Source organism: Mus musculus, chromosome 11, assembly GCF_000001635.26.
Source record: "Mus musculus strain C57BL/6J chromosome 11, GRCm38.p6 C57BL/6J".
In the NCBI taxonomy this organism is placed as follows: domain Eukaryota; kingdom Metazoa; phylum Chordata; class Mammalia; order Rodentia; family Muridae; genus Mus; species Mus musculus.
In genome coordinates this window covers 69,723,338-69,733,987 of record NC_000077.6, presented here as the reverse complement: position 1 = coordinate 69,733,987, position 10,650 = coordinate 69,723,338, and positions in this window count along the sequence as shown.

The following is a 10,650-nucleotide window of genomic DNA, read 5'->3' as shown; positions in this document are numbered from 1 at the left end:
TGTACTGACTGCTTAATTGAGGCTCAGAGAGGCAAAAATTCCAAGCTCACTGAGCCTTCTTGAAAAACTACGGGGGCTGGTGAGATGGCTGAGCAGGTAAGAGCACTGACTGCTCTTCCAAAGGTCATGAGTTCAAATCCCAGCAACCACGCGGTGGCTCACAGCCATCCATAACGAGATCTGATGCCCTTTTCTGGAGTGTCTGAAGTCAGCTACAGTGTACTTACATGAAAGGAAGGAAGGAAGGAAGGAAGGAAAGAAAAGAAAACTACAGAAGATGCTAGTGCAGAAGAAGCAAAAATAATTTGCCTAAATCCTACCATCAGGAAGCATGTCTTTGTTTTTGTTTGTTTGTTTGCGGGGAGGGGGGCATGTTTGTTATAAAGAAATGCCTGTGTAGTCCTGGCTGTTTGGAAGTGTCTATACTGACCAGGTAGCCTCCAACTCAGATATGTTCTGCCTCTGCCTCAGGAGTGCAAGGACCTAACCTTAAAATATTTTTGTTAGGATTTGTTTCTAAATGAGGGATTTTTTGGTGTTTTGTTTTACATATATAAGTGTGTACCATATGTATCTAGTGCCCAATGATCAGAAGAGGGCGTTGGGTCTCTTGATAATTATGAGCCACCATGGGGGCATTGGAAACCAAATCCATGTTCTCTGACAGAACAAGTGGGGTTGGTTGGTTTTTAGTTTAAGACTAGGGTTTCTCAGTATAGCCTTGGCTACCCTCAGACTCCCCAGTGCAGGGATTAAAGCACCACTACCACCAGCCCAGAACACATGTTGGCCTAATTGCTGAACCATCTCTCCAGCTTCCCAGTCCCCATTTTGATATTTTTATTCTACACATAGGAGAATACCTGCCTCTATCTCTGGAATGCTGGGATTATAGACACATGCCACCAAACCTAGCCTTATAACTTAATTTTTTAGAAAGATTTTTGCCAGTAGGGGTAGCACACAAATTTACCAGCACTCCAGAGGCAGAGGAAGGCAGAGTTGTACCTGGCCTACATAGTAACTTCCAGGACAGCCAGGGCTACATAGTGAAATCTTGTCTCAAAAAACAAAGTTTAATTAAGCTAGAGACATGAATTCTTTGTTAAGAGTGCTCAGTACACTTGGCAGAGGACCCAAGTTCAATTTCCAGCATACACCAGGCAGTAGTCACAACTACCCATAAGCTCCACCTAGCCTCCAACACAGCCTGCATTCAGTACACACACACATATATAAGTTAAAGGTCTTTTAAAAACAAAAACGGGAGTTATGGTGCTGGAGAGATAGCTCAGGGTAAGAGCAGTGTATTGCTCTTGAGGGGACCTGGGTCCAGGCACACACTTGGCACACATACATACATGAAGACAAGACACTCAGAAGTAAATCTATAAAGGGGGTCACCTATTTTTATTTTCTGTGGGTATTCATGTCTCAGTGCATTGTGGTGCCAGGCCTGGCTTTCACATGAATGCTGGAGACAGCGCAAGTCCTGATGCTTGAGGGGCAGACACTACCAAAAGACCAAAGGAATCAGCTCTCTAGCTTTCCAGTCACAGCTTTGATTTCCGAAGTTACTTCTTGATGAGAAATGTAACTGACTAGAACAATTCATCTTTGCCTTTGGCCTTTTTTCCCCTATTTTGAGACTTACTATTTTATGTGTATGAATGTTTCCCTTGCATAGGAGTGCATGTACCACGTGCATGCCAAGTGCCCACGGTCCACAGAGATCAGAAGGTGGTGTTGGATCCCCTGGAACTAGAGTTAGGAATAGTTATGAGTCACCCTGTGCGTGCTATCAGGCCGTCTGGAAGAACACTAGAGCAGTCTGCATCTCTCATGCCCTATAACCATTTTTTAAAAATTAAACTTTTAGGCTAGAGAGGTGGGTTAGTGGTTGAGGACCACCTACATGGTTCAATTCCCAGTACCTACATGGTGGCTCACAGACATCTGTAACCACAGTTCCAGGGGATCCAACACCTTCCTCTGACCTCAGAGGGTACCAAACAAACCTGTGTGGGACACAGGCATACATACAAACAAAATACCCATATACACAAAATAAAAATTCATTCAGGATTTAAAAAGTGGAAATTTGCCGGGCGTGGTGGTGCACGCCTTTAATCCCAGCACTTGGGAGGCAGAGGCAGGCGGATTTCTGAGTTCGAGGCCAGCCTGGTCTACAAAGTGAGTTTTCCAGGACAGCCAGGGCTATACAGAGAAACCCTGTCTCAGGGGGGGTGGGGGGGAGTGGAAATTTCAGGCTGGAGAGATGGTTCAGAGGTTAAGAGCACTGTCTGCTCTTCCAGAGGTCCTGAGTTCAATTCTCAGCAAGCTCGTGGTGGTTTATAACCATCTGTAATGGGATCTAGTGCCCTCTTCTGGCCCACAGGATACATGCAGGAAGAATGCTGTATACATAATTCTCTCTCTCTTTCTCTCTCTCTCTCTGTCGTGTGTGTGTGTGTGTGTGTGTGTGTGTGTGTGTGTGTGTGTGTGTGTGTGTGTGTGTGTGTGTTTCAAGACAGGGTTTCTCTGTGCTAGCCCTGGCTGTCCCGGAACTCACTCTGTAGACCAGGCTAGCCTCGAACTCAGAAATCTGCCTGCCTCCCAAGTGCTGGGATTTTAAAAAGTGGAACTTTCAGCAAGCTACTACACTTATCTAATCTGCAACAAGATCTTATTACACAGGAACATTCAGTTTTATGAAGCCAGCCATAGTGGTTTCAGTCTGTAATTCCAGCATGTCGGTGGCCAAGCACCAGGACTGCTACTAGTTGGAGCCCAGCTTGGACTACATCCTGAAAGTGAGAAAACTGAGCTACAGAGTGAGACTCCCAGGAGATACAGATACAGGATTCTATGAAACTTTGAGGTCAGCTATGTTGCCGACATTGGCCTCATGCTTGGAATCTTCTTGCATGACACCCTCAAGCATTAGAATCATGAGTGTCAGCATGCCAAACTTTCATTACTGATTATAGACTTTAATGACTGAGCCATTTCTCCAGCCCCTTATTAGTTTTATTATATTTTATTTGGTTTTGGGATGTGTGCGTGTATGTGCATGTGTGTGCACGCACACATGTAATAGTGCCAATGGAGTTCAAAAGACAACTTGTGAGAGTTGGTTCTCTCCCAGGGGTCAAACTCAGGCTTCAGCCTCTGTAGCAGATGCCTTGAGCCACTGAGCCATCTTGCTGCCTGCCCATTTTAAAAATAATTAACTGCTGGGTATGGTGGTACAAAGCTTTAATCCTAGAACTCTGGACACAAAGCCAATCAGAACTCTATGTCTGAGACCAGCCTGATCTTCATAGCAAGTTCCACTCCAGTCAGAGCTATGTAGTGAGGCCCTGTCTAAATATAAATAAATAGCACAAGAGCTGCAGCCATAGCACCCAGCCAGAATAGCATGATCCAGAAGCCCCTCTTCCACAAGGATTGGCAGCAGTGAACGGGCACTCAGTTCAACCAACTGGCACACCAGATCCACAAACGCAAGGCCGGGAATCCAAAGTGTGCCACAATGCCCCCTCACCCAGTGTCAGGTCCCATCAGGCCCATAGTGAGGTGCCCTATGATGAGATACCACACCAAGGTCCAAGATGGCAGGGACTCCAGCCTGGAAGAACTCAGGGTGACTGGTATCCACGAGAAAGTGGGATGCAGCATCGTGGCACCTTCGTGGACCCAAGGAGAAGCAGGCCAGCATGCAGAGCAGCACCTCTCCAAGCTCATGCTTTCCCCCAGGAAACCCTCTGCTCCAAAGGGAGCTAGTTCCGCTGAAGAACTTATATTACCCACCGGCTTACAGGACCTGGGATGCCCATCTGGAATGTCTACAAAAAGGGAAAAGCCAGAGCCGCCCCAGAAGAAGAGGAGTGGGAGACTTTGACCAGTCTTAGGGTCCGGGCCAGTGCCCGGCTCCTTGCCACCCAAATACAAAGGGCAAAGAAAGCTGGAGAACAAGATGCCAAAAAGTAGTGAGCCATTAGAGTATTGCAATAAAATTCCCATAAGGCAAATAAATAAACAAACAGATAAATACATGAAATAGATGGTTGACTGTTACTACGACATGGCTGAACTTTAATTATTTTGTTCTTAGAAGCATTGCTTCCCTCTTTCCTACCACTATGAAAAGTTTTTTTTTTTTTTCATTTAATAGTTTCATTAATTTGGGCATGTTATTTAGCTCCAAATGTTTAAATTGAATATTTAAGGAAATTAAATGGAAAAACGGCCTGTGATATAGCTCAGCCAGTGAAGGTGCCTGCTGACCTGCTGACCTGATTTCCATCCCTGGGAGCCCACATGGTACAAGGGAGGACCAACTCCTATAAATTGTCTTGTCCTCTCTCTCTCTCTCTCTCTCTCTCTCTCTCTCTCATGTGTGTGTGTGTGTGATAAAGATGACTCTGTACTTAAGAGCACATGTGCTGCTCTTCCAGAAGACCTGAGTTCAGCTCCCAGCATCTGTGTCAGAAGTTCATAATCACTCTAGCTCCAGGCTGTCTGATGCCTCTAAAAAAATACCTGCATTCAAATGCACAAACCCACACTCAGGCACCCACATACACACAAATAAATATTTTTGATGCAGTAAAGGAGTTGTTAAGAGCACTTGCTGTTCTTGCAGAAGACTCAGGTTTGGTTCCTGGCACTCCCATGGTGGTTTCTTGTCCTTGACTCCAATTCAGGGGATATGGCGCCCTCTTCTGGCAACTGAACGTACCAAGAATGCACTCAGCGCACTTACATACTGGCAGAAAATATACTCATACACATAAAAACTCTAAATCTTGGGGCTAGAGAGATGGCTCAGTGGTTAGGAGCCCCTGGATCTGGCTGGTCTTATAGAGGATCCAGGGTTCAATTCCCAGCACCAAGTGGCAGCTGGCAACTGTAACTCCAGTTCCAGGAGATCTGACACCCTCATAGAAACACACACAGGAAAATGTGTATAAAAATATAATTTTAAGAGCCAGGAAGTGATGGCACACACCTTTAATTCCAGCACTTGGGAGGCAGAGGCAGGTGGATTTCTGAGTTTGAGGCCAACCTGGTCTATAGAGTGAGTTCCAGGACAGCCAGGGCTACACAGAGAGACTCTGTCTCAAAAAACCAAAAATAAATAAATAAAAATAAAATGTTAAAATAATAAAAAATTATTAATAATAATAACAACAACAAGAATAGATGAAGAACAACAACAACAACAACAATCATGGGCATTTATTTTTCTAGGGTAACTTTCCCAGGTGGAATTGAATTTTCTCATTGGAGATGGGTCTCAGAAGCAACGTTCCCAGTCCTGTGCTTAACTAACTATAATTTTGGAAGAAATTCAAAATCTGACCAAAACTACAAATAAAAGCTAAGTGTGGTGGTTCATGCCTCTGACCCCAGCTCTCAGGAGGCAGAGGCAGGCAGATCCCTGTAAGTTTGAGACCAGCCTGGTCATCCAGGGCTACACAGAAAAACCCTATCTTAAAAAACAAAATCAGGGGCTGGTGAGATGGCTCAGGGGTTAAGAGCGCCGACTGCTCTTCCTAAGGTCCTGAGTTCAAGTCCCAGCAACCACATGGTGGCTCACAACCATCGGTAATGAGATCTGACTCCCTCTTCTGGAGTGTCTGAAGACAGCTACAGTGTACTCACATATAATAAGTAAATAAATATTAAAAAAAAAAAAAAACCAAAATCAAAGTCTTTAAAGTTCGATAAAAAAAATTAAAGAAGAAAATAGTATTGTTTTGTGTCCCCCTAGATAGGCTGTGTTGCCCAATTCACGTGCTCCTGAGGGCCTGAGACATGCGCTCTTTTCCTTCAGCATAGGAAACTCCCTTTTCCATACTCCCTGCCCAGCAGTGTTGCTTGTGGTAGACGCTTGGTTTTTATCTGGAGTTCTCCATTCTCCCTTCAAAGGGATATCTCCCCCGACCTCAGCTTCTGCTACAGCAGGTTTACGGTTCTTGTAGTGTTCTCAGGGATTTCAAACTGAATCCTGGCCTTCGTGGTTTCCAGTGAGGTGTTCTTGGACGATTTATTTCTTCCTGTTTTCTCCTCTGGTGCTTTCAGGATTCTTTTTACCTTGGGTTTTTGACAGCTTGGTGTATAACTCAGATTCCTCCAGAGAAGCAGTAGCCGTCAGGGGCAACGAACACATAAAGAGCACACAGGATTATGAAGACCAAGAACTTCGTGGCATGTGGAATGTAACCTGGAAAACTAGAAAGCTCCTGGCATCACCCAGTCTGATGCCAAAAGCCTGAGAACCTGAACATGAGGCCTGGAGACACGAGAGCCTGGAGCCAAGGTCAAGAAGACGGGCTAGGTTCTCCCTGTTCTGTGTGAATCAAGCACTGGCAAAAGAGACTCCTCTCCACTTGGTCTATTGATCTTAATGTTGATTTCTTCTGGAGAGGCCCTCTAGGACCCCTTAAGGAATTACATTTTGCCAGCTCTTTGGACATCTTTAATATAGTCATGCATAATACACAAAATTAACCATCATGGTGTCTCAGGCATCATTCTCTTACTTTGTATAGTGTCCCCTAGGATCTCTGTGTTGTTTTGTAAACATTTAGCTTTTAACCTACTTAGCAAAACCAAATTACTAAATGCTTTGGGTTTCGATTTTGTTTTTTGAGATGAGACATCACCACACAGCCCTGGCTGTCCTGGGGCTACTTTGATGCTCTGCCTCTACCCCCAAAGTACTGGGGTGATACCTGTGTTTGCCACACATAGCTTCATGTTCATGTGTGTGTGAGTGTGAGTGTGTGTGTGTGTGTGTGTGTGTGTGTGTGTGCATATATGGGAGGTGCAATGTGGTTTGCTTGTTTGTTTCATCTTGGGAAACAGTTAAGACAGGGTCTTGTGCCAGGTGGTGCCTCAGGACTTTAATCCCTGCACTTGGAAGGCAGAGACAGTCAGATCTCTGTGAGTTTCAGACCAGCCTGGTGTACAGATCAAGTTCCAGGGCTACACAGAAAAATTCTATCTGAAAGAGAGAGAGAGAGAGAGAGAGAGAGAGAGAGAGAGAGAGAGAGAGAGAGAGAGAGAGAGAGAGAGAGAAAGAAAGGATCAGGTTAGTCAAGCAGGACAATTCAGTGGAAGACTGAGAGAAGACAGCTTGCCTCAGCTTGGAGGGGAGACTGAGCCAGGACAGCTGAGGTGAACCAGCATGAGCCTGTTCAGCAGTAAGTCTCAGAGGCTGAAAACATTTTAAGCCTAAATTAGACTGTAAGGAAGTCAGACGCTTCCAGAGCTAGGTCTAGGTGAGCAGACTGAGGCAGTGGGCCTCAGGGGCGACAATTACTTCAGGCAAATAAAAGTTAATTTTACACACTTTAGCACTGTGCTAAAAAGGAGGGTAATTAAGGTCACGAGCCGATAATTTCAGCTAGGTGGAAGGCTAAAGCAGAAAGTTCAAGGCCTGCCTCGAGTGACTTCAGAGCTAGCCTGGGCAACTAAGAGAGACCTTGTCTCAAATAAAGGGTGTCTTAGGATGTTTTGCTGTGATAAAACACCATGACCAAAAGCAACTTGGGGAGGAGAGGGCAAACACCATGACCAAAAGCAACTTGGGGAGGAGAGGGCAAACACCATGACCAAAAGCAACTTGGGGAGGAGAGGGCTTATTTCACTCACAGTTCCATAGAAACGGTTCATCATCAAAAGCAGCGAGGGCAGGAACTCAAGCAGGGCAGGAACCTGGAGGCAGGAGCTGATGCAGAGGGCATGGAGGGGCGCTGCTTTCTGGCTTGTCCATCATGGCTTGCTCAGCCTGCTTTCTCATAGACCACAGTAGCATTCCTGCCCAGGGATGGCCCCACCCACAGTGGGCGGGGCCCCACCAATCACCAATTGAGAAAATGCCCTCCAGCTTTACCCAATCTTTGGCTCTTTATGGAGGTGTTTTTCTCAGTTGAGGTTCCCTCTTCACTGACGACTCTAGCTTCTGTCTGTCAAGTTCTCCTAGAACTAACCCATACAGAAGGGGCTAGAAACTATTTTGAGTGAGGTTATTTTAACCCTGACACAGAAGGCGAATGTTGTGTATCTTCTCTCTTTTGTGGATGTAGTTTGGAATCTTCAGTGATATGTTTCACTTGAAATACCCATAGAGGTGGGGGTGGAGGTTAAGGGAGAGGAGACAGAACATATTGATATATTATAGGCTAAAGGGAGAATAATGGAACAGGAAGGGTTAAATAAGAGTGAGAGTGTGGTGGCACACACACTCGGGAGTCAGAGGCAGGCAGATTTCTGAGTTCGAGGCCAGCCTGGTCTACACAGTGAGTTCCAGGACAGCCAGGGCTATACATAGAAACCCTGTCTCAAAAAACAAAACAACAACAACAAAAAAGTGAGAGATAAAGGGAAGGATTGAATGCAGGGAGGGATAACTGACACAAAAGGCCTTCTAAGAGGCCACATGGGAACCTACTGTTGTTTTATATACATATATATATATATTAATGGAGCTATCCTACAACAGGGGAAGAACCAGACACTGAATGCTACTGAATGCTAGCAAATAAACACCCCAGGACCAGGACCAGTTCACCTCTTTGTGAGTTGTTGGCAAATGGGATCCTATAGACACTCAAGTGTAATAGGCTGTTGCCAGTACTCTTGGTCACCTTCTAGAATGTGGTGGTAAGACCCTGTTGGTAAAGATACTACATCCAGTCGGGCATGGTGGCGCATGCCTTTAATCCCAGCACTCAGGAGGCAGTAGCAGGAGGATTTCTGAGTTCGAGGCCAGCCTGGTCTACAGAGTGAGTTCCAGGACAGCCAGGGTGATACAGAGAAACCTAGACTCACAGAACATAGAGAAATCATGCTGGTGTTCACCAATGTCAGAAGAGAAGGGCTTCTATCAGAAGAGAAAGGTAATCACATGTCTCACCCAGATGTGAATTGTGCAAGCACCAGTAACAGCTGGCCTGTCTAGATATGCCCACTGATCACCCAGATGTGAATTGTGCAAGCTCCAGTAACAGCTGGCCTGTCTAGATATGCCCACTGATCACCCAGATGTGAATTGTGCAAGCTCCAGTAACAGCTGGCCTGTCTAGATATGCCCACTGATCACCCAGATGTGAATTGTGCAAGCTCCAGTAACAGCTGGCCTGTCTAGATATGCCCACTGATCACCCAGATGAGAATTGTGCAAGCTCCAGTAACAGCTGGCCTGTCTAGATATGCCCACTGATCACCCAGATGTGAATTGTGCAAGCTCCAGTAACAGCTGGCCTGTCTAGATATGCCCACTGATCACCCAGATGTGAATTGTGCAAGCTCCAGTAACAGCTGGCCTGTCTAGATATGCCCACTGATCACCCAGATGTGAATTGTGCAAGCTCCAGTAACAGCTGGCCTGTCTAGATGGCCCACTGATGTAATGGGAGCACAGGTGCTTTGGGAGTAACCAACCACTTTCTGGTTAGATCTACGGCTCCATCTCAGTAAGATGGAGCCCTTTCCTCTCACTGTTCTGGATAGGCCATAGACCCTGGGGTAGAACCTAACACTATTATTCTTAAACTATTGCAGGATTTTTTTTTTGTTTTGGGGGGGTTTGTTTTCGAAACAGGGTTTCTCTGTGTAGCCCTGGCTGTCCTGGAACTCACTCTGTAGACCATGCTGGCCTCAAACTCAGAAATCCGCCTGCTTCTGCCTCCAGAGTGCTGGAATTAAAGGCATGCGCCACCACTGCCAGGTGTTTTTTTGTTGGTTTAAAAAAAAAATGTGGGGCTGGTGAGATGGCTCAGCGGGTAAGAGCACCCGACTGCTCTTCCGAAGGTCCGGAGTTCAAATCCCAGCAACCACATGGTGGCTCACAACCACCCGTAATGAGATCTGACTCCCTCTTCTGGAGTGTCTGAAGACAGCTACAGTGTACTTACATATAATAAATAAATAAATCTTTAAAAAAAAAAAATGTGCCACCATGCTTGCCCCCCCCAAAGTATTTATTTATTTATTTATTTATTTATTTATCTATTTATTTATTTTATATGAATACACTGTAGCTTTCTTCAGACTTTCTTCAGTGCTCTTAACTGCTGAGTCATCTCTCCAGCCCAAAAATCTTATTTTACAGATGGTTGTGAGCCACTGTGCGGTTGCTAGGAATTGAACTCATGACCTTTAGGAAGGCAGCTGGAGCTCTTTTTTTTTTTTTTTTTTAAACAACTTAATTTCTTTTTCTTTCTTTCTTTTTTTTTTTTAAGATTTATTTACTTATTTTATGTATGTGAGTGCACTGTAGCTGTTTTCGGACACAACGGAAGAGAGAGTCAGATCTCATTACAAGTGGTTGTGAGCCATCATGTGGTTGCTGGGAATTGAACTCAGGACCTCTGGAAGAGCAGTCAGTGCTCTTAACCGCTGAGCCATCTCTCCAGCCCCGCAGCTGGAGCTCTTAATGGCTGAACCATCTCTCCAGCTATTACAGGGTTAAAATGACTCCTAATGACATCTTGACACCCATAGAAGAGTGTGTCTCTAACCCTCATCAGAGAAGTTTCTTCTTGCAGTAGGTGGAAATTAACAGACCCTAAACTGTTCAGTGTACAAAGAATAAGAGACTGCAAGGTGCTCACTCCTCAATGGGATGCACACATC